The 24,915-nt window shown below is 40.7% G+C and overlaps 1 non-coding gene across 1 annotated transcript; it reads left to right on the top strand.

Moving 5' to 3' along the window:
• The first annotated feature begins 23,989 nt into the window (after nt 1–23,989).
• LOC111918152 (small nucleolar RNA R71) lies at nt 23,990–24,096 on the top strand. Its single transcript, XR_002859100.2, has one exon. It is a non-coding gene; the product is annotated as a small nucleolar RNA R71 (small nucleolar RNA).
• The last annotated feature ends 819 nt before the right edge of the window (nt 24,097–24,915 follow it).

Here is a 24,915-nt window from a genome sequence, read left to right on the forward strand (position 1 = left end):
TGCATCTTCAGGACACGGCCTTCTCCGTCGTCTAGTTGGTAACCAGAGTCTCCTGTAGGGAGAGCGGACATTGTGTGTATAGATCTATACGGGATTGACACCCCCGCACCCTGACTGCTAGCTACAGTCCACGGCTCACCAAGCCAAGGGGTGACAAATGTCACATTATTTAGATGCTTGTAGGGCATCTGGAACTCTAGTCAGTATGGTTACGAGTATCCTAGGTTACCTTATAATTCATGGCTTTAAGGTAATGGTATTTCGTCAGCAATTTACACTGTATGCTGATGTCACTTTTCAGAGTCACTCTGTTTCGACCTTGCTAGCTGTATCTTTCATTTGATACTGTCTGGGGTCTATAGTCTCTGTTTCGACCTTGCTAGCTGTATCTTTCATTTGATACTGTCTGGGGTCAGTAGTCTTGGTTTTGACCTTATGAAAGATACGTTCCAATAGGTATCGTCTCCGGTCTATATTCATTGTTTTAGACCTTACCAGCTGTACCTTTCATTTGGTACCTTCTGGGGTCTATGTCTCCCCTTTGTTAGACTGAACCAGGCGTGTCGTTAATTCGATACCCTCCTGGAGTCTATGATTCTTTGCCTTAGTCAGCAGTCCTCACTGCTGAGGCATATATTACTCCCTGATGTCTCCTGCTTTCTTTAATAATCAAATTCAGTATTTTGATAAAAATAGCAATTAAGGGAAAACTACCTCTTACCACAATACACTGAAACAGTCTTGGTAGAAGGCTGCTTTATTTAAAGAAAATATAGGATTTTCTGGAAAGAACACTGAAGCAACGAAAACACTTAAACTACTACTTATTAAAGTTATTTGACTAAATGACACTAAATACTTATGAACTCACCAGCATTTGTAAAAATGCTGATACTCGTTTTTCAAATAACTTGTAATCTCAGGTCAGCAATTAGACAGGTACATCCCCGGAGCTGCTGATGAAGATGGCTTAAGTACCTTGCTGCACTTTATATATTTTGTTGCTTGTATTACTTTGATACTATGTAATGTAACCATGTAAAATTATTACTATTAATGCAATGTTTTGTTGTACTTTGATTACTATATGCATGTGTTGTGATACTTGACATGACGTCATCCACCCCAGAACGTTTCCGCCGTTCCGGTTTTGGGGTGTGACAGATTGGTATCAGAGCATTGTTTATAGTGAGCTAAGTATATCAATTCATAAAAGATATACAGCCTATAAATACAATGGGATAAAACACTCTGACCAAGAATTATACTTTAAAATATAACCATATTTTACCAAAGTATAATAACATCCAGAATCTAAACACTTGAACAAAAGTATCACAAGAAAAACAATAATAAAAGTATTCGGATGTTGAGCACTACAGTCAAACCTGGGCAGTTATGTAATCGTAAGCTGGGATAAATGTAACCTGATCAACTACATTTATCCGAGATGCGATGAACGTGTGCTCGGGAGTAATAGTGGTGTACAACAGGCCTGAAACTTACCAACTAGGAATGCTAGAGCCAAACATAAAGTTAAAATACTATAGGAGTATTTTAGAACGCTAAAAGATCCACACTAATCCCAGAAGTCATATTCAGAAGATAAGACTCAAACAAGAATTAAAATACCATAGGGGCATTTTAGAATCTATAAACAACCTTGTGTGAATAACCAAAAAGATCCCTATTGATATACCTACAACTACAGAGAGTATACTTCCAAGATTTTATATAATAAGGACCCCATAGGCTAAGAATGTGTGGTTTCGCTCTGTTTCCTTTTTCTCGTTGGGATGTGGTCCTAGAGTAGTATCACATATTCGAAGGCCTATCGGATCTAAGCTATATAGGATTTGTATACCCTGTGTAATCGTAGCAGGACTCGATATGGATCATACAGTGAAATGTTAATAATCCCTTAGGATTCTTTAGACATTTCCATTCTCGCGCGAACCCTGTAGAAAACCCTGCCCACTTCAGTGCTTGACAGAAGAGTTGATTCCGACCCCGAGGAGATTCATTGAGAAGATTTCCTGTTCGGAAATAAATGAACTGGGTCGAGACTATTGAATGCACCAAGTGCCCATATTCTCTTAGGGACAGTAGTGAGAGATTCGCCTAAACTTCGGAGATTCCTAGTCATCCATCATGAAGTGATGACACCCACAGTTGGAATCAGAAGGAAGGCAGAGTAGAAATTCAATATGTCCATACAAGAAGAGAACCCTAGGAAACTATCCGAAGGAAACCAATGCCGATTCCAGCCAAAGACACGAGGCAGACCAAGGGAGCCAGTGCATGGAAACCTGGGAATTGTCTTTTCCTCGTGTTCGTCACACTAATAAACCCTTAAAATAATGCAATTTAGTGAGTTAGTGGCTACACTACTCACGCTATGTGTTAGGTAAATCGTCGTTTCCCGTTGCCAGATACACGATTAGGGCGGATCCCCCGCACCTTTATGGAGAGTGCTTAGCCATAAATTTTCATGAGCCTCTCTTTCCACGATTTCATTCCGAACTGTTCTCAATTCTCTCCAGGCCGGAGAGTGAAACCTTTCCAAGTATAAAGGTAACTTAGTAGGAACGACTCACATCTTATGGCCTTTTTCCGACACTCATACTCTTACCTTGATTACCAGGACTACATCATAGGGATGTAGGTCGACACTCAGACAACCAGTACCCGAGGCACGGGAAAAATTTATGCCTAATACGTTCAAGACAGAAATGTCCAGGGTTAGCCATCGACTCTCATTACCTTGTATTCTTTTCCGTGAAGGAAGACCATGCCACCGAAGAAGCGTAACCAGCCCTCGAGTAAGAAACCTACTCTCTTATTCGATGAAGCTACGTTCCAAGCTGCAGTCTCAGCAGCCGTAGCAGCTATCATGGCTCACCTGAATGCTAACACCGCCAATGTTAGCAAGGGCCCTGTCGGGATTTCCAATCCTGGCGATAGACAGCAGCAGCCAACACTTCCACACTTAACCACCTGAGAACCTCCACTGAACCCACTAAAGAGAAAACTCAAGTTGGAGGAGGGAAGTACCTCGGCTCAAGGACCTTCCGAAGGGCAACGAGCTGAGGCGGTCTATACCCCTGTCAATCCTTCCCTCCCGACCTCAAGAAGACCATACCTAGGAGACCTTCCCCATTGCAGCAAATGCAACTACCATCATCATGGTGCCTGCCGGGAACTCTATTGTGCTAGGTGCCACATGTTGGGGCATACTGCTCGTGTCTGCAGAACCTCGGTTGAGTTCATTGCATCAACCACCAATGTGGCGAACCGTACAGTTTGCCACCTATGTGGTAAAATGGGGCACTTTAAGAGGGACTGTCCAACTGAAGAGAAAGACAAAGACACAGAAGGAGCCTGACACTACTGCTTAGGGAGAAGCAGCAAGGAAACTCGTTAGATTTTGGTACGTCTCTCGATCTCGGATAACTAAGCTAAGAACAATAAAAGACTAATTCAAATATAAATTATTTCCAGTAAGGCGAAAGTCGCAGCACTGTCATAAAATTTAAATTCATTAGGTAAAACTATAATGGCTAAACATATACGTTACGGCCATGTATAATTAAGATGGACAGACCTAGAGTGAGCGAATGCCGCCTCATTTCCTGTTCCTCGTTTGGTTGTGGATTTAGGGCGGGGTCGCTCAGTCAACAGTCCTCCCCACCTTAAATATACTTGACTAGTATATGTGAGGCGATTATAGAAATGCCTCGTGAGAATCCATTCAAGAAAAGATACTCTATTCGGAAGCACTCAGAACTCTCTATAGTTCCGCGTCGACTCTAATCGGTCCAAGTATCCGCAGTAGTGATTCATAGGACGGAACCCTGAGACGCCTAGAACTTGTGTGCCTGTTCGGCACATGACTCTATCGATCTTCATTATACATCATGTCGAAGTGTGTTAACTTCGACGACTCTATTGAGCATGGTTTGACTTCGTGCAACCATGTGTACATTTTTGTGCTGTGAGCTTTCTCCGTAGCCATTTCGGCAAATAAAGGTTCCTCTGAACCTGAACCTAACACAAATAATCACATCTAATGCAATTCGTCAATCGTCCCTCTTATCTCAAACCTTCCGAAGTACTCAAGTGAGAGTACCCCGCGCCGTCGATCGACCCCTCGTAGTCAGATGAACACCGAAGCGAAGGATACTACAGATACTTTAGAAGATGACAACCAACCGGAGCATACTCCTTAGATTTCCCTGGGAAACCCATCGCACCTCGCACATCGGGTTCGTGAACCCAGAGAATAGAACTCATGAGGCTGACCACTATTACCAGGTATATGGCTGGCATCCATTAGGTATTGGCGGTTAAACCAAGCATGAGCTCTACCACGAACCTCGTCGCAAAACGCTTTCACCCTAATCGAAAACATAGGGGCCGAAATCAAGAGAACTACTGCGGATTGAGCTAGTAAAGTTCCGAGTGAAGAGACCTTATACCCACTAGATTTGACTTAGACCGAGAAAACTCAGAACCTTCGGGAGAGTAGTTGCAGTGGACGCTCGCACTACTCAGGCACCTTGCCCACTCAGTTATAGACAGGTAGTGCCTATCATCCTCCACCCTCTCGCAAGGAGGAAATCGTTGTCACCCCGTAGACGATAGGCTTCATTCTCCAAAGTAAACACTAGGATACCGAGAACCGCAGGATAACCTTCGCAGCCAAGAATACTTGGGCAAGTGCGAAGGTAGTTGCGTTAAATCTCATGACCCGGATCCCGAAGAGATTATAGACTCGACACCAGCCTTGGTGTTAGTCGACGGATTTTGCAGGAGCACGCACTTTCCACGCTAGAATAAACCACAGTCTTAGAGATTCCTTGGACTAATAGGTGATCCACGAATACTATCTCAAGCAGAGATAGTAGAACCACCTCCCGAGATAGTCTGACACTCGTCTGGTGAAACCCTATCTCCCCGATCCTCAGGGTTTCCGTATCTCCAGCGTCGTTAGTGCAGGTCCATTTTGCACAAGCTTGGGTTAGACACTCTACAACAAACCGATAACCATAGTCGCGCAACCCACTTGACGATCTAGGAAGCCTCTATCAGCTAATTGGCAGAAAACACGAAACTGAAGACCACTTAAGATTCCTAAGAACCAACCCGAAGGACTACACTACCAGTACGAGAGAGAACGTTAGGAACTCCGGAATGGCGATCACGCCAGTAATGATCTTGCCATAGAAGTACACTATGTTCTAAGTACTAAAAGGCTCTACCCTTCCGAGAGCGTAGGACCATCCGAGAATACTCATGGAGACATGGTCCAACTCTTTCAGGACGTTACTACCTTCGGATATGCCACAAGATTCACACCGATCGACCCACTTCTTAGACTTGATATGTAATTTCCCGACAACACTCTTCGTGCCTCACTCGTCTTGATAGAATCCATCGAGAACCCTGACTTCATAGATACACCAGTCGGAACCCGCTAGCTACACTAGACGGAATGCGCATCCCGTATGTGAAGGTCTGTGAGAATGACAAACACAGACTAGAGATCACTCGGGAATGCGAGGGCAACAGTATAGGAAGTACTCCCTTACCTCTACTTGGCCATTCATACCTACTTCCTTGTCTAGACTTGAATTTCGGGACGAAATTCCCTCTAACGGGGGGATGATGTGACAACCCAAGTTGTCCCGTTACATTTCCCCATCACCGTAAACAGAATATTCCACTGTATAAAAGTTCCGTTAATTAGAGGGCGTCATTTTAATAAACATTTCCATTTGATTACCTTTAACATGCCGTTAAGTCATGATAAAAGGAAATAAAAACACAGGACACACATTTTCATTCATTTGGAAAATGTCAAGTTTTATTATTACGACCACTAAATCGGGTGCGATCATACCAGCACTAATGCACCGGATCCCATCAGAACTCCGCAGTTAAGCGTGCTTGGGCGAATGGAGTCCATTGGAGACCTTTTACACTCTCTCTCTAAACACTCTCTCTAGACCCATTTTCGCCCCGAATTCGCAACCAAACGCTTCCATATTGTAAGTCCGCTTACCCTAGCGTATTCTAAACGTATTGATTTATGTTTATAGCCCAAAAATCATCCAAGAAGGCATGGTATAACGAGTTTACGGCCTAGGAACATTCTAGGGTCGTAAACCCCTAAAATGGTGCCAAACATGCCTCTAAACTTGTCCATAAGCCTGGAAATAATTAGGGGATATATCCTAGGGGTGTTTAAACATTAAAATGCATGATTTTAGGACTCAAACAAGAGTTTACGGCCCAAGCACAAGCTTAGGCCGTAAACTCCTCAAAATCATGTCAAAAGTGCCCCAAAACACTCCCAAACTCATCCTAGGGCTTATTACATAATTTAAGGACTTATCCTCTTGAGTTTAGACCCTTGAAACACTCCAAAATGATTTAATGAAAGGAGTTTACGGCCCAGACATGGTCAAGGCCGTAAACACCCTAAATCATGCCCAAAATTGTAGTTTTTGCCCCCCAAATGACCATAGGCTATTTCTATAAAATGCTAGAAAGGAATTAAGGGCTTAAACACAAGAAAAATGAGGGATTTCTTGGAGTTAACGGCCCAAGCATTATCTAGGCCGTCAACTCCCCAAAACCCCCTCAAATGTTGGTTTTAACCACCCAAAATAGCATCAAACTTCATAAGGAAATTCAAGGAAGGCAATAGGGGCTTAAAACTTCACTAAACTCAAAGATTGGGAGTTTACGGCCGTAAACTCCCTTGGGAGAGTTCCTAGGCCATAAACTCCTATAAAGTAACCTTAGAAGCCTTAAATCCAATCATGCCTTTTGGGAAAAGTGCTTAGAATAAATCAAGGAACAAGCTAGAAGCATCAAACACCCAATAATATGACCTTGGGAGTTTACGGCCGTAAACTCCCTTAGGTTGGGCCGTAAACTCCTTGTTTGGTCCATGTTGATGCTTTATGTCTATTCACACTCTTGATAATTGAGTTTAGCAAAGTTCCACAACTGATAGGAGACCCTTAGCACCCTTAAACGCTACCCGGGACCCCAAACACTCAACCAAAAGTGTTTTCCACTCCTTTGAGTGTGTATAATTGTTTAATTAGTATATTATATGCTAATTGTATGTGAACATATGTTATCATATGTTAAAATAGGTCCTTGTGTGTGTTCAAGTCCTTGCGTGACCCCGAACGCCTAAACGACACTTCCGTCGGACCTACTTACACCAGGTGAGTTCATACCCCTGAATGAACCTTTTAAATGCTTTTAAATGTTTTATAAGGGGGGATTACAAGTTAAACATGCCAGTTATCATATCAATCACATGCGATTGATAACCCGCATGCACAAGATGTTACCACTGTACACTGTTTTACCGAGTAGGACACTGTAAATGGCTTTCAAAAAGGATTGTTAAATTGTTCAAGTTCTTACTTTCATAACTTATCAAAGATTCATTTTCAAACTGGTTTATAAAGATTCCCAAAGATTTCTAAAGGTTTTCACTCCTATTTTATCAAAGAATACAAATGCGATTTTCCTGAGTAATAAAGTTTTCAAAGGTTTCATGAATACTCTTAATTGTTAATTACTGCTGCTTCGCTTATACTTATTTTATACTCCTACTCTGTAATGCTTTCGCTTATACCTGAAGTCACTTATACCTGATGGCGCTTATACTTATTCACACTCTTACTTAGTAATACGAGTCTACTTCGCTTACACTTGAGATCGACTTTACTTCACTTATACTTGATACGCTCTTACTTCACTTGTGGTCATCTCCTCTTCGCGATGCGCTTATACTTATCCGACACTTATACTTCACTTGCGACCACTCTTACTTCACTTGTTAGACACTCCTACTTCACGAGAATCACTTTTACTTGATACCCACTCGAGCATAGTTAGATGTATGTCTGTGCTTGTATAGACGCATATAATAATGGTTGAAGGACTTAGGAAGGTTTGTCCGCCCTATTTCATTTTCTTCGTTGATATGTGGTCTGGTAGGATCGGATATCCATCCGAAGGTCGTTTGATTCATTAGTTATATACTATGTATACCAGCTTAGACATACAGGTTACTTCAGCCAAGTCAGTTAAGAGTCTCTACCTCTATTTTATACTTTCATTAGTAACCCACTATTGGGAAGTCCCTACCTCTATTTTATACTTTCATTAGAAACCCACTTTTGGGAAGTCTCTACCTCTATTTTATACTTTCATTAGAAACCTACTATTGGGAAGTCTCTACCTCTAGTTCAGAACTTTCATTAGAAACCCACTATTTGGGATGCATCTTCAGGACACGGCCTTCTCCGTCGTCTAGTTGGTAGCCAGAGTCTCCTGTAGGGAGAGCGGACATTATGTGTATAGATCTATACGGGATTGACACCCCCGCACCCTGACTGCTAGCTACAGTCCACGGCTCACCAAGCCAAGGGGTGACAAATGTCACATTATTTAGATGCTTGTAGGGCGTCTGGAACTCTAGTCAGTATGGTTACGAGTATCCTGGGTTACCTTATAATTCATGGCTTTAAGGTAATGGTATTTCGTCAGCAATTTACACTGTATGCTGATGTCACTTTTCAGAGTCACTCTGTTTCGACCTTGCTAGCTGTATCTTTCATTTGATACTGTCTGGGGTCTATAGTCTCTGTTTCGACCTTGTTAGCTGTATCTTTCATTTGATACTGTCTGGGGTCTGTAGTCTTGGTTTTGACCTTGTGAAAGATACCTTCCAATTGGTATCGTCTCCGGTCTCTATTCACTGTTTTAGACCTTACCAACTGTACCTTTCATTTGGTACCTTCTGGGGTCTATGTCTCCCCTTTGTTAGACTGAACCAGGCGTGTCGTTAATTCGATACCCTCCTGGAGTCTATGATTCTTTGCCTTAGTCAGCAGTCCTCACTGCTGAGGCATATATTACTCCCTGATGTCTCCTGCTTTCTTTAATAATCAAATTCAGTATTTTGATAAAAATAGAAATTAAGGGAAAACTACCTCTTACCACAATACACTGAAACAGTCTTGGTAGAAGGCTGCTTTATTTAAAGAAAATATAGGATTTTCTGGAAAGAACACTGAAGCAACGAAAACACTTAAACTACTACTTATTAAAGTTATTTGACTAAATGACACTAAATACTTATGAACTCACCAGCATTTGTAAAAATGCTGATACTCGCTTTTCAAATAACTTGTAATCTTAGGTCAGCAATTAGACAGGTACATCCCCGGAGCTGCTGATGAAGATGGCTTAAGTACCTTGCTGCACTTTATATATTTTGTTGCTTGTATTACTTTGATACTATGTAATGTAACCATGTAAAATTATTACTATTAATGCAATGTTTTGTTGTACTTTGATTACTATGTGCATGTGTTGTGATACTTGACATGACGTCATCCACCCCAGAACGTTTCCGCCGTTCCGGTTTTGGGGTGTGACATTGGTGCTTAGAAACGATGGTAGGTTAGGGTGTGAGAAGAACCGAAAGGAGGGTTCGGTCCGAACAGCATCGCAGGCGAACACGGAAGCGGGTCCGAAAGCGAAGTAGGCTAAGGCAAAGTAGTCCAAACCGAAGGTGGGTTCGGTTCGGCTGGGCGGTTTCGGTCTTTGGAGGCTTCGGTCCGAAAGGGATCTTTGGCTTCGGCTCTTAGGGTTTCGCTTCTTAGGATTTCGCTTCTAAGAGGCTCAGTTCCATTAGGGCTTCGGTCCTGAAGGGCTGTTTTACCAAGAAATTTCACATTTTGTACGTTTTTTGACTAAGTTAAGGGTCGGGATGCCCCGGATGATTATAAAAAGTTGAGGGAGGTTATGAGAGAGATTTAGGAGAGATTTGAGAGAGATTTGAGATAAAGAGAGATAGAGAGAGAGAGAGATTGAGGGAGACTTTGTTTGTGACCTTTCCGAGTGTTTAGCTTCGAAATGCAAGGTCCGTAAACCCCGTAAACCTCGTTATGAATGTTATGCGTCCCTTGAGGGTGTGAAACAACGTTTTATCGAGTAGCTCCATCACTTACCCTAATTAGGGTTTTGATTTTCTGAACACGTGAAAACTCTAAGTGAATCATTGCATTAATATATTGAGCTGTACAATAAAAGACATAAAGTAAACCCTAATGCACAAGGGTTAGATGAATTGACCGGTTTGACTTGACCAAAAATTGACGGTTTTTATAATATGAATCAAGACTGTCATGAGTTGGCTTATAGATGCCTAAGTTGTTGGACATAGCAAAGTGTTGCTACAACACTCATGTGTGCTCATAAGTTTTGAGTATTGGATTCAACCCATGCTCGCTTGTATCACTTCATGGAATTAATCTCGAATGATCATGAGACGATAATATCATATAAGCCATCAAACCTGGAGATATGATTTGTTGCCTATGAGTTGGTTATACATTGATTGTACGGAAACACATTGGTAACTCAGTGTTATAAAACGTGCCTTTGTATATGATTCAACAAGTAGTAGAACAAGCATATGAGTCGAAGTTTATCTATTCCTTCTTGGATTAGAAGCGATATTTGGGCCCCTCGACGATTTTGTGTTGACCCATGTACCGGGTCCGGTCAGAAGTAAGTTGATGTGTTTAATTAAGTTCTATGTCAAACAAATCGGAAATCGGGAAACAAACTGCTTGACAATAAGTAAGACATTGTTCCATGTATTTGTCCGACTGATATCTAGAATAGAGAATTATGTGATCACTTATCTTAAATGGTGTATCATCATCATCTGAGTTCTGCGAGACCTTGAAAGAGCTACGATTGCTGATCAGTTCCTGAAGTCATTCTTACAGGTATAGTTATTAGACTTATCCAAGTGGGAGACTGTTGGATTAGGTGTCTACGTTCATAACTATTCCTGGAATGTACTTGACCCGGTTAGCATGGTCTATTTGGGTTTCATGGTATTGCAACACTTGGATAGACTAAATGAGAGAAAGAACACTATAGGATTATTAATATATTATAAGTTATAATATATTAATAATATTATTTAATTAGTATTCATCAAAGAATTAATTTGGAATTAATTAAGTGATCAAAAAGAGACTAATTAAATATATGGGGTTGATTGTGTAAATCATCTTTTCTTGTATAGTGGGCTAATGATCCATGGTTTGTATGGATTGGGCTAAAACCCATAAGGTGCTCCATGGATAGTCCATGGAGGTTACAAACCTATGGATCATGGAATATGGAAAGCCATGACAATTAGGGTTTACATGGTGTAACCCTACTTTTGTCACAACTATATAAAGACTCCTTGACTAGCAAAAATCGGCACTACAAGCAAGAATAAGAGGGCTAGCCGAATTTTGAGTGTTAGAGAAATTTCTCTCAAGGTTATTCCAAGTGTTGTGGTGTTGTGTGAGACATTTGAGGCATCACACTTGAGGTTCTAAGATCACCAGGTTCTCAAGGAATCCAAATAACAAAAGGTATGTTCTTTTTCTAGAATTTATGTTTAAAAGTTAACTATGCTATGCTAGATAGGTTATGAAACTTGGAAAAACAATTTTGCATGTATCATAGTAAAACATAGATCCATGGTTTCTAGGGTTACATGTACACCATAGGAGTATTAGAATGCTCAAAACCCTTCACTTTTTACATCCATTTGATACACTTTGATGTTCTTGTGTGCCGCATACGCTAAGAAAATGTGTATTGGTTCCATTCTGGCTATAGGGACATATGTTTCATCCTAGTCAACAGCTTCAAGTTGACTGCACTCCTTAGCAACTAGCCACACTTTGTTTCTCACCACCACACTGGACTCATCAAGCTTTTTTTATGTACCCATCTTGTATCGACGATTGTGTGTCCTTTTGGCTTCCATACTTTATTCCTATCAAACTCAGTTAACTCCTCTTGCATTGTGGTGATCCAGTCGGGCTCCATTAGTGCTTCTTTTATGGTTTGAAACTTGACTGAGGACATGAAAGCTACATAATGGCAGTGGTCAGTTAAATCATTACAAGATCGAGTTTGGATACTTGGAGATGAGTTTCCAATGATTTGATCTGGTGGGTGATCCTTCGTCCAAATGTAAAGACGAGGTTGTTGGTGATCTACAACTTCGGTTGAGAGAATATCTTCAACATCAGAGGACTCTGCGGTTGGAGAAGGTAGTTCCCGCTCGACTTAGGAGCATCTATCTTAGACTATAGGAATTTGAACTGCAGCTATTAAAGGAGGTTCCGCTTAAATTGAGGATAGGAGTTCCCCCTGAACCGAAGATGGTTCCCCTTGAACCAATGACATCGATTCCCCCTGGATTGATGAATGAGTGATAACCCTTGAATATGATCTTGTGTCGATGTTTGCAACTTCTTCATCCTCAGGGTGTGAAGACACATTTGATCGGATAGTGACTCTACGAGTAGAAACCGGAGGCATCTTCTAGTACCAGAACCTCGATGGTTGTCACTTGCAACGAAGTTGAAATTTCCCTTTCAAATAGTGAGGTGGAAGTATTGAGTGACAAATCTTCAGACAAGGTTGGACCAGATACCTCAGCATGTTATTATTTGGCTACCAGAGACCCCAAGAACTCGGAGAGATGAGTTATCTCTGCAGGATAAAAAAGATCATCATAGTTGATTTCAACTATGTTCAACGGACCCGAATAGGCTAGGATATCACTTTCCACGATAGCTTTTGTTTCAATTGACAGAGCAGTGCTGTGGACATAATAGTCATCAAATTTGACATCGAAACTTTCGACTATCAGTGTTGTATGTCTAATGAGAACCCTATAGGCCACCATATTAGTTGAGTAGCCAAGAAAAATGCATTCATCTGATTTCGGTGTAAATTTGTTAAGGTGATCCTTGTTGTTGATCACAAAACATCTGTAACCAAAAATATGGAAGAATCGGACATTGAGTTTGCGGTTGTTGAGACCCTCATACGGAGTCTTTTTAAGACGTTTGCAAATGATGCTTCTATTTTGAACAAAGCATATAGTTGCCACTGCTTCTACCCATAAGTATAGAGGAAGGTTGACAAAGTTTAACATCAAGCTAGCTGCTTCGACCAATGTGCGATTTCTTCGCTCTACTACTCCATTTTGTTGTGGTGTGTATGGAGCTGAAAAGTTGTGATTGATGCCCTTGGAAACCAAAGAACGATTCAAGAGTTAATTAGAGAATTTGGCTGTCACTTCTTATCCTTCTGACTGGTAGCTTGATTTGGAGCTCTATTTCTTTTATGAAGTTGATCATAATCTGTGGTGTGTCATATTTGAGTCTCAAGAAGAAGACGCAAGTGAATCGAGTAAAATCATCAACTATAACCAGAATGTATTTCTTGTGATGAAGACTGGCTACGGTAGATGGACCACAGAGATCAATATGAAGTAGCTCTAAAGGTTCAACAATTCAAGAATCCACAATCACAGGATGTCTTCCGTTGGGTTGTTTTCCTCACTCACAAGCTAGGCACAACAGATGGATATTGTACTTTAAGATTCAGAGACCACGGAATAGTTCTTTGGTGACTAGGTTGTTGATGTATCTAAAGTTGAGATGAGCTAGTTTGTTGTACCATAACCAGCTTACTTTAGACACTGCTTTTGACAGAAAAAACAATTGTGGTTCGCCAATGATCAACGACATATCCAAAGGATACATTGTCCCTTCGGCTTTGGATTTGATCAAGCAGGTGTTTCTATCATTTGTCATTATGTAGCAATATTCACTATCAAATTCAACCCGATAGCCAGCTTTGAATAGCTGGCCTACGCTGATCAAGTTATGCTTGAGGCCTTTTACGTAAGAGAATTTTTGAATTGAGAAACTTCTCATGGTCAACACACTGTAACCCTTGATGATTCCATTTGCGTTGTTTCCGAAAGTAACATGTCCACCATTACTGATTGGCCTAAAGTCGCGAAGGTATTCTATCCTTCTGGTTATGTGCAAGGAGCAAACACTATCGATTAACCACTCCTCTTTAAGTTCCTCCATGCACATTTCTTGAAAATTAAAGGGTTAGTTTGGGCACCCAAACAAGTTTGGAGCCCAAGGACACATGAGAAACTTTGTTAACGGATACATGCACGTGGGTTTTAGGAACATGTTGCATGTCAGTTTTTAAACCTAGTCCTAGGTGTTTCAATACTTTTGGAATGTTACGAGGTTGGATTGGACATAATGTTTTAGCAGATAAAATCCAAAGGAGAGATTTTTATCGTTTATCCAGACACCGTACTTGGTCAACGGTCCGGAGGGTGTGGTTGGAGACTTGTGACCAGTTCGTGGGTGGGATTTGGTTGTAGTGCCCTTAGGACTTGAAAAGGTTTTGGAACGTGAATTACTCCTAGGTTTTGACTTGATGACAAATTGATGTGATTATGAAGGTTTAGGAGTCGGTAAAATACCTTTCCACTTTGGATCGTTTAAGGAATATTTTTGAAAAGACATGATTTTCTTTTGGAATTTTACAAGAGTGTTTGAAAAATTATTTGTCACTGCACATTTCTTTTTGTTTGATCCTTTGACTGCCGTATTATTTGAAAGATTTTTGGCAGCAGTGGGTTTTTCGAAGTTCTTTTGATTTGAAAACTTGGCTTGTTTGAAAATTTTGTTTTTGAGATTAGTATCCGACTTTTTACCTCGGGGCCTGAGTTCCTCCTATAAAAGCCAATTTTGCTTGAGTCTTTCAAGAACCGCAATCAGAAATATTTAACTATGGTTTCTTGAAAACCTTTGAATTAGTTGAAAAACGAGGACTTGAGTCTTCCAAACTAGAAAGTTCTGGACTCTGTGAACATTGACCAAATTCAAACTTTTCAATTGGTAATTCATGAAGAATGGGATGAATAGTCTTTGTGCTTTTGACTAGGTATGTGGTATGGATGACTGGACTACCACCGAGTATGTTAAAGATGGTTTTTTGTTCGGAAACTTTATGGAAGCCAAGGATGGACACTTTTGCAACTAACTCTGGTCCTTCCATAGTAACTTCTTCATCTACGTTCGAAGATGACTGATAATCGGGACAAATTGTGCCGATGATGGGTAATTGATCACTAGGATTACCCGAGAATTTGGGAAGAATTTCCTCAATAACACAATTGTTACTCAGTTCATGAAGTCTACCGAAATGACACCTTATGTCTTCGAGAAACATTTTTTCGTTGACTGGAAAATGAAATTCACGATCTGGTGGGACATATGGACAATCAATATTGATCCGGGGAGTTGAGTTCTTATCGGTTGAGTACCCATTGGACCATTCCCAATTGTAAGTGTTGTCTACGGTCCCATTTTTAACTAAGTTTTCAATTACTTCAGTTTCATGAAAAAGCTTTTCTTTTAATTGATTCAAATGTACAATTTCTTTATGGGCAAGATCCCGTTGATTTAAAGCAATATCTAACTGAGTTTCATTCAACATCCTAGCATCCTTTTCTAATAAGAAATCCTTTTCTAGCATGGCAACCTACAGTCTCTTATCCTCAAGTCTTCCTCTCACATGATATAACTCTTGGGATGTTATATTCTTTTTGTCAAGGGCCTTGTTTTAGTCTGAAAGGACAACAACACATGTGTCATTAAGTCTTTCTAAGTATGGTTCACAATCATGCATGCTGAAATTATTAGAATGGATCATGATTTCTACCTATTCGATGATGTTGATTGTGCCGTCTTTGGCCATATAGTAGTAATTCCTCTGCAAATCCTTCGATCCTTCTTCTTCGGCAGTTGCAATCATGGAAATCTTCCGTTTTCTCTTGTTGTTGTCAAACTCTTCGTCCTCATCTCTGGATGACCACACTTCATGATCCCTCTTCACTTGACCAACATATGCTTTTGCCTTTTCTTTTTATTCCATCTCCTGGTTCATTCTAAGGTAGAATGCCTTGTCCTTAACCACATTTGATTTGCAATCTTTGGCAAAGTGATTCTCTTTATGACACTTATGACAGATAATTACTTTAGTTTTCTTTTCAGTTTAGGTACCGGAATCTGATGGTTTGTTGGATTGCAATGCCTCTTTGGAATGATGTGTATTCTATGGTTGCGTGGATGATGAGGGTTTCAGGGATATTGTGAGTGGTGATTATGCAGATTGAAGTTGCGGTTAAAAGGTGGTTCGGTAAACTGCTGATTTTTATGAAATGATGGTGGTGGTACTCGGTTGAATTGCTGGATAACCAAGATGATGACATTAAGGAATTATTCTTCATCATTGATTTAAGCATCAGCCTCATATGACTGCGGTGAGTTTTCATTTGAAATTGGATAGGATGATTCAGTGGGATATGGGTACTGTGGAGTTTTGACTTGTTGGGTTTGAGCTTTCAGGGAAAGTGGTCCACCCAGCTCTGCACAATCTTTCAACACAATTGATTCCTGTGCTTGAAGTTCTCCATATAACTTGAAAAGGGACAACGTATGAATTGTTTTATCCCCTTACATAATCATCTTTATGCCAGACCAATGTCTTCCCAAACCGTTGAGAAACTGCAGGTTTGTTTCATGATTGCTTTGAACTGTACACACATTTGATAACTTCATGATAATGAGATTGAATCGTTTGAATGAATCGTCAAGACTTTCACTGGGAAGAGCGTTAAAGTTGTTAAACTCATTGAGATATGTGATGAGTTTCTTATCCTGATCTAGTTCTGACCCTTGATAGAGATTCTTGAGCACATCCCATATCTCCTTAGCAAATTTGCAGTTGATGATGTCAAAATTATATGGAGCAACAGAGCAAGAGATGTTATAGAAGTCTATTACATCATTTTCCATTTTGTCAAGATCATCTTTGGTTGGCCGATTCATTGCGGCCGTACCTCTAACTTGTCATGCTTCAGCACCATTTGCTTGAATATGAGTAAGAACAAGGACATGGGGTCTTTCTTCCACAGATCTCCACAGGTCTCTTACGAGCCTCTTGAGATATGATGTGCACAAAAGTACCCACTAATTTTAATATTTATAACCTAACAAACTTAACTATCTATGCACTTATAGGCAGTGTACCTAGTCAGATTACAGTATAGCTTGGGTAAGTCGGGTGTCGATCATAGGGAACGGTGTTCTAATTAATTTACTTACTATTAAGTTAACCTAATTTATTTAACAAGTTTAATAAGGGGTTTTATCTGGTTTTACAAGATCAGATGAACTTAAATCAAATTCAATAAATAAAAACACACTCTTGTTTAGTTTGAATCCACATCTCCCTTATGGCTAGCTAACGATTACGGATTACTAAGTTGGTTTTTAGTTGTATTAGTAATTTAGTTCTATCTTACCAATAATTAACTAATTCATGTCAAACCATGTATGTTCACACATAATTAAACACAGAACTAATTATAGATGTAAATATGCTATGTAAGATTTGTTGTGTAAACGCAATTATGATCACAATTCACGTTCTCTAGCACAGCTAAACTTTATTTATTCTAATTACTAACTAAGATTGGTCAATCCTAGCTCTAACAATTCAATGTTCACTAAATTATTAGGTAAACAGGTTCATGCAGTTTAATGGTCACTAAGCTACACAGAACATGCAACTAAGCAATTAGATAAACAAATAATAACATGCTAGGTCATACAAATCAAACACAAGCAAATTTTTACCTACTAAGCTCAATCCATAATCATATAACTATTCATAAGTTTAAAGCTTCATCTAGCCAAACAAGAGTAGCTAGATTCAGCTGCTCATCATAGTAATTAAACTAACACAGCTAAAACTAATAAAGGACATGTTCTTATTTAACTAAAATATAAACCTTTACTTCTTTTGGTGTTGAAAACCCTCTTCCATAACCTTTCTTTCCTTCTTATTCGTCTCCTGGAATTCTCTTTCTTCTGCCAAAAGTCTCCCTTTTCGTAATAATCAGGAGGACTTATATAATCCTTAAAAACCTGCGCCACGTCGTGGCTAGGTTGCGCCACGTCGTGGGCTTCAAGCAATCCGTATCCTTCAAGGAAATCCTCCGCGTCGCGATGTTTATCTTTTGGAACACCCGTGCCACGTCGTGGGCTTCATCGCCACGTCGTGAATTGAGCGCTTATCGTGAATTTATTATTTTCTTGTCTTCCAAGCCTCCCATGTTCCCGATTTTGTCACCTTTGGTCCCTTTCTTCGAAAATCCTTTGTATTGACTGAAAATAACAATTTAAACTCATAAGTATCATTATTCTAAACATATTATCAATTTATTAATAAAAATGTTCTTAAATACTGCATAGAAATAGGTATAAATATGGCAATATCAAGATACCCCACACTTAGGATTTGCTTGCCCTCAAGCAAATTTAAACTGAATTCTTAATTACTAACACTACACAGAACAATCCGACTCTAGTTCAGCCATTATGCCAAAACCTCAACGCATGCATTTGTGTCTAAAATTTTCCTTAAGTACCCCCCATACTTTAAATACTCACAATCTTCATAAACACTCGCCCACTTTTTCCAAACAATGCTCATTTTATGCAACCCTCCGAATCCATCCGCAGAAAACCTCCTAACCTCAAGGTATTTTTAGTTGAGCAACCTAAGCATACATAAACTAGAATTACAATTTTTCGATACCACTATGGAGCTCTTTTGGAATTCTTCAATTCTTTGACATTTGATCTTTGATTTCTTTGAATTCACCACCTTTGTTGATTTGATTTCTGGTATCTTCAACTTTTTGGATTTCTTGAGAATTTTGATCTTTTTATCTTCACTTTATTTGCTCCAAAATTCTTCAAACTTTACTCATAATTCTCTCTTTTTTTTAACATGTACCTCTCTTTTTCACTCAAAACCTTCATGCTTAAGCAGAGGCGCTCAACCTCAACCTTTATTGGCTAATGATAATAATTTTCCTGGATACATTTCAGGTTTAGGCTGCTAAACATACCGCATCCCTCAAACCAAGCGGGGTTGTGTTTTTGTTCCATGATTTCACTAAAATAAGGGAGGCCACAAATGCACTATAACGTGTATTGACTCAACTAAATATTTGAACTTTCATCGGATCATTCCGCATAATACTAGCAATTATAGCTCAAATTATTATTACTAGATTCAATTAATGTGAATTTTCAAAATTTTTTAGCAATTTACTTTTTCTACCCCTACCCCACAGTTATTTCATACAATGCCCTCATTGTATGTATAAAAACAAATCAAAATTAAAGAAAAGGGAGAAAAAGGAACAGACTCCCCTGGGATAGTGGCGTGAGCATCTCCAAAAGTATGGACAATGTACAATTGGACTTCCAAAAATAGAAACTCGGTGTAGAACTGGTTGAATACGTAAATAAACCACTTCAATTCGTCAAAGTGGGTATTTGTAAGGAAAAATGTGGCAATGATAAATTGGATCACGTCGTGGCATATATCTGGACACGTCGTGATATGGGTTGAAACCGCGTACACCAAAATGCTGAACTACTACAAACTACAAGAGTGCCACAACGTGGCATAAGGAGTCCACGTCGTGGAAACTGGCATCAGCAGAAAATGACTTGTTTGCTTTATTTACTCTAGCAGCTTTGACCAATGGCTAACTGGTTTCCGACACTTCTATGCAAATATATTTCCCAACTATAACCTCTCTCCTAATAGACCCCACACTTATCTTGAATTGTGGGTTCCGACTCACGACTCTAAGCTTCCTTGACTAGACAAACACGACTCGAAAGTTAACCTTCTATGCTCCTTAGAATTCCAACGCTAATCTGAAAAATTAGATCAAACCAAAAGAAACAAAAAGTAACATCATAGTCTTAATAAAGTTTTACATCACACACCAAAGTCAACATAAAAAAACTACTCAAAAACAAAAGAAATAAAATCAATCATCATCTTGATCTTGTGCTCCACTTGGCCCTGCCCCATCATTTTGCGGACGCCATAGCTCCTCCCATGTCGGAAAATAGGGATACTGTGGTGGCATAGAAGGTGGTCGGGTCACGCCCAAATGTGAATAAATACCCTCAGTAAGCTGGGTATGGTAAATGGCATGACCCCGTAGATTATCCAAATATGTTCCCACCCGACTCTGAAAAGGGTTGGTGAGCACTCCCTGCACATACTGCGAAGCAGCACGCTCTCGGTCGACCTCACCTCTAGCCCACACATTCCGACGCCTCGGCCTGGCTGGTGGTTGCTGTCCCAGCTGCACCTCCTCCTGCTCGTCATCTATCGGTGGTATAACAAAACGACCCCCGATATTCACCATCGCTCGCATCACACCCAAGACTTGAATGGTCAAGTCTGTGTCCGGGAAACGAGTAAGATTCCTCACAAAGTCATGGGTCAAAATATGATATGACCTGGCCAGGCGAGTAACCAAATGCCCCCCCCAGTAATCGGGCTCCCATGCCTAGAATTGGCCGCTTTCTTCCCCATAAACCTCGCCAACATATAAGGAAATCACAACAAACCCCCGGAGTAATAAGAGTCCATAAATAAAATAGATTCTGGATGGGGACCTTATCACCATGATGCTTATGATTGATTGAAAACATGATAACGCGGTGCAAAAATCGGAAAACAGGATTCCGAATTTGTGACTCACTCGAGTCACGAGTGTTGTACTCATGGTTAGAAATGCCTCGCCAAAACTGCACATCCAAAGTACCCGGAGCAAAATCTCGCACACATCCAAGCAAGAAAGGGATAAAAAAATGGAGATTGCATCTCCACTTCCGTATAGAGCCCCATACGCCAAGCAAACTCCCGAAGACTACACTCACGATATACACCACCCAAACGAAAGACAAGTGCCCTATTGTAGGTGACATCAAGGGTGCGCTCTTCGAAACATACGGTAGAGAAAAATTCTACCAACAATTCCCGGTACACGGGTTCTTGAATGGCGAATAAATTCCTCCACCCATGACAAGTGAACGAAAATTGATCTCCAACATAAGTCTTCGACCAATAACGTTCCAGCTCCAGTACCATTCCCACTCTACCAAGCCATCCCCAATCAATAATTGGGGCTATTGCAAACTCCCTATTGTATAACCATCCAAGCCGATTCTCGTAGGTCGTTAGCAATGGTCGGGGAATGTTTTGAGGAAACTGGTATAAAGGATGTATGCTTGCTACATCTATCGGGTTTTCCTCCTACTGAACAGCTCGTCGTGGTCCCATTTCTGCAAACAAAAGCAAACCAAAACAGCAAACAACCAACACATTAAACAGTCTAAACTTGTTCATAGAAGTCACGACGTGGCCAGGCTACGCCACGTCGTGGGTCGCGTCGGTCACAGATTCTGAATCGGTCTATATGCATGCAGTATCTACTAAAATCAATGGTTGGGGTTTGTTCCTATGACCATTTAAGGGATATTTAATCTAAAATCAACCACTAGATTCAACCAATTTCGTGAATCAAACAAACCCTAACCATGAAAACTTGAAATTAGAAGAAATAATTACAAAATAATGAGTAAAACACATACCAAATGGATTAATTGGCAAGATCTTGCAAGGAAATTGGAAGTATAATAAGAAATTGGCTGTGGGGTTGTGATGTTCCCGTGGGTGCGGCAGTTTCCAAGTGGGGGATGAGGTTTCTCGGTCAAAGGGTTTTAAGCAATTGGTCCCCCCCCCCTGATTTTTAAAGGCCACGACGTGGCGGGCTATGCCCACGTCGTGGACCTTAAATCTTTCTTAAAATCGCGCATTCTATTTTAACCCACGACGTGGCTGGGCTATGCCCACGTCGTGGAAACTGCCAGATGCAAAATTTTAATAATGTTTATCATATTAACTAATTTCTTTGCATATCATTCATTATTTAAAGTTCCCTACAGCTAATTCTCTACTTATTACCGATTTTTAGATGATGAATTGATGTCTTTCCTAATTAAAAATAAAGAAAAGAAAAATTTAAAAAGAAAATGCAAACCAAACACGGGTTGCCTCCCGAGAAGCGCTTCTTTTTCTTGGAGTCTTGAGCTGGAGTCCGTGCCTTCTACGTTGAATCTTCGGAAGAGTCTACCACCAGGATCTTTTGTTCCTTGAACTGCCGTTTATAAGCTTGAACTCTCCTTTTATACGCCTTCTTTGAATTTTCCTTTTTAGCTTTTCCATCTTCTTCATGCTTGCGTTTTGTGCCCTTTGTTTGTTCCTTGCACTCCATAGCATTCTCCTCTTCTTTCACCCCCGGCCTTGTTACTTTTGAAGTGACTTCCTCTTCATCACTTGTCATTTCCTCGTCCTCTTCGCTCACCCAAGAAGGCGGACTCTTGTAAGCTATGACTTCAATCAAATATGGAACAGATGCCCTTGGTTTTGTCCTCTTGTCTTAATGAACTACCTTTATCTCTTCTTCCATAAGCTTTTCCAGCTCTACTAGTTCATTCTCCTCATTAATTGTGAACACCTCTTCTTTATCTTATTGAAAATCATCTCTTATCCCGAAGACTTCTTGTTCATCCCCAACCCTCAAAGTGAGCTTGGACTCGCGGATATCAACAAGGGCACCAATAGTGTTAAGCAATGGCCGACCAAGGATTATCGGAACATCCGGGTCTTCTTTCATGTTCAAGACTACAAAGTCTATTGGAAAAACAAATTTTCCAATTTTCACTAAAATATCCTCCACTATGCATCGGGGTTGTGTTACCGAACGGTTCGCCATGTGAATCTTCATTTTTGTAGTCTTCATCTTCTGAATCTCCAATTTTTGATAAAATGAAAAAGGCATTAGATTAATGCTAGCCCCGGAATCGGCTAAAGCATTAACCTTCATTTTATTCCCAAACTCACATGGAAGAGTGAGGCGTCCAGGATCCCCCATCTTTTCTGGTGTTTCTCCCAACACAGATTTTGAAGTTTGTTCACTTAGAATCACTGTAGACTGCTTCTTTAATTGCCATCGCGTATCTATCAAGTCTTGCAGTAATTTCTGGTTCTCGGGAGCTTTGGATAAGGACTCAACAAAGGGAGTATTAATTGGAATCCCTTTCACATGCTTCACAAACTCTAAATGTTCCTTCTCCAGTTGACTAAGTGTTGCGCGGGTGGGAAATGGCATAGGTGGATGATAAGCTGGAATAGGCTCAAAGGATTTTTGCTCAGACTTGCGCCACGTCGTGGCCAGAGGAGTACCACATTGTGGCGAGCCTGGTTCAGCCCTTTCTCCATTTTCGATCCTTGATTTCTTGGGCTGCTGCGGTTCTTCTTCCAACGCCTCCAGGAACTCAGATATTGTATCTTTCTCAGTATCGATGGCCATTATGTGAGATTGGGTTTTTACTTCGGGATTCTTCGGGGACAATTTTTCATGAACTAAAGTGGCTAGTTGACCAAATTGTACTTCAAGGTTATGGATGGAGGCTTGCTGGTTCTTTATCAATGTTTGTTGTTCCATGATAGCGGAATCCGTGGCATCGTGTCTCTTTTCCGAAGCCTCCATAAACTTCATCAAATGGTCTCTAGGTCGGGTTTCTTCTCGATTGGTGGCTGCTCCTTTTGGTAAAGGCCTCGACCTGTCTGCCTATACTTCTCTTCTTTTTGCTTCTTATACTCTTCATATGGCACCCACTTTTTCTTCGGTTTCCTCCAGTCCTCATCAAACTTATCCCCACTAGAATAGCACACTTGAGCTTTTCTGTTCCCAAACTCATCCACATTGCAGTCCTTGGTCAAGTGTGGACCACTGCATCGCTCGCAACCCACTCTTATGGCATGTATCGACTGGTCCATCTGTGTTATCCTGCGGTCCATGTTATTCAGCATGGCCATGACAGCTGCAATTTCTTCAGTTTGGACCCCTCCACCGCCTTTGCTTCCGTCTTGCCTCGGGTTATGGTATTCGCGGGAGTGTTTCGCGAATTCTTCAATTAGCTCCTTGACCTCCCTTGGATTTTTCTTTGTCAATGGTCCTTGAGAATAAAGGAGTTGTCTTGTCATCACATTGACCCCATCATAAAAGATTGACATCTCTTGCTGCACATTTAGGTCATGTTGCAGGCAATTTCTGAGTAAGCCCTTGTACCGCTCCCATGCTTCGTATAGTGACTCCCCCGGTTGTTGCTCAAAGTTGGCTATTGCCTTCTTGAGTTTGGCTATCTTGGATGGCGGGCAGAACTGGTCCAGGAATTGCTCATGCATTTGAGCCCAAGTGGTGATTGTACCCGGTGGGAGTGCTTTTAACCACTCCTTAGCAGCTCCTTTGAAAGTGATGGGAAGCATCCTAAGCAAGATTGTGTTCCTGTTGACATTTGGGACATTGAAGTAATCTGCAATGTCGTTGACTTCATCTAGATTCTTAAAAGCATCCTCATGATCTTTCCCGAAAAATAGGATGTCCTTCAGCGCAGTCAATATGTGTCCCTTCAGCTCGAAGGTGGCAGTGGCAGGTATTGCGGGTTGGACTAAACCGGGACCCATATCTTCTCGGATCCGCTTCTTGTATGCTCCCATGGACATTTCTTTAATTGCTTCCATCTCGTTCCTTGGCTCGTTCTCGGGTTCACTTGTGTGTTCTTCAAATTCTGGCTCGGTATCGTATTCGGACTCGGTTTGCACGGGTGTATGATCCAAATGCTCAAGATTGCTCTTGTGCTTCGCTGATGAACTTGACTCTCCTGTCTTCTTTCCCGACTTCCTAGAAAAGGCTGACTTCAATTCTTGCAAGGGCGTCTTTTTCTTGTGAAGTGCAGACTCGGGGTCTTCCAGTGGTGGCACCAAGTGTGTGTTTGAGCTTCTGGTCATGAACTCCCGCAACTTGCTAAAATAAAACGTAAAACTGATCTAAAATAAGAAAAACTAACTACAAATTAAAATTTAAAATTTTTTTGACTGTCCACGTTGTGGCAAGTATATGGCCACGTCGTGGACTGTGTGATTAACAGAAAATTTTTATTTTGCTAAAAAATTAAC

The sequence above is a fragment of the Lactuca sativa genome, chromosome 6 (genome assembly GCF_002870075.4).
Source record: "Lactuca sativa cultivar Salinas chromosome 6, Lsat_Salinas_v11, whole genome shotgun sequence".
In the NCBI taxonomy this organism is placed as follows: Eukaryota; Viridiplantae; Streptophyta; class Magnoliopsida; order Asterales; family Asteraceae; genus Lactuca; species Lactuca sativa.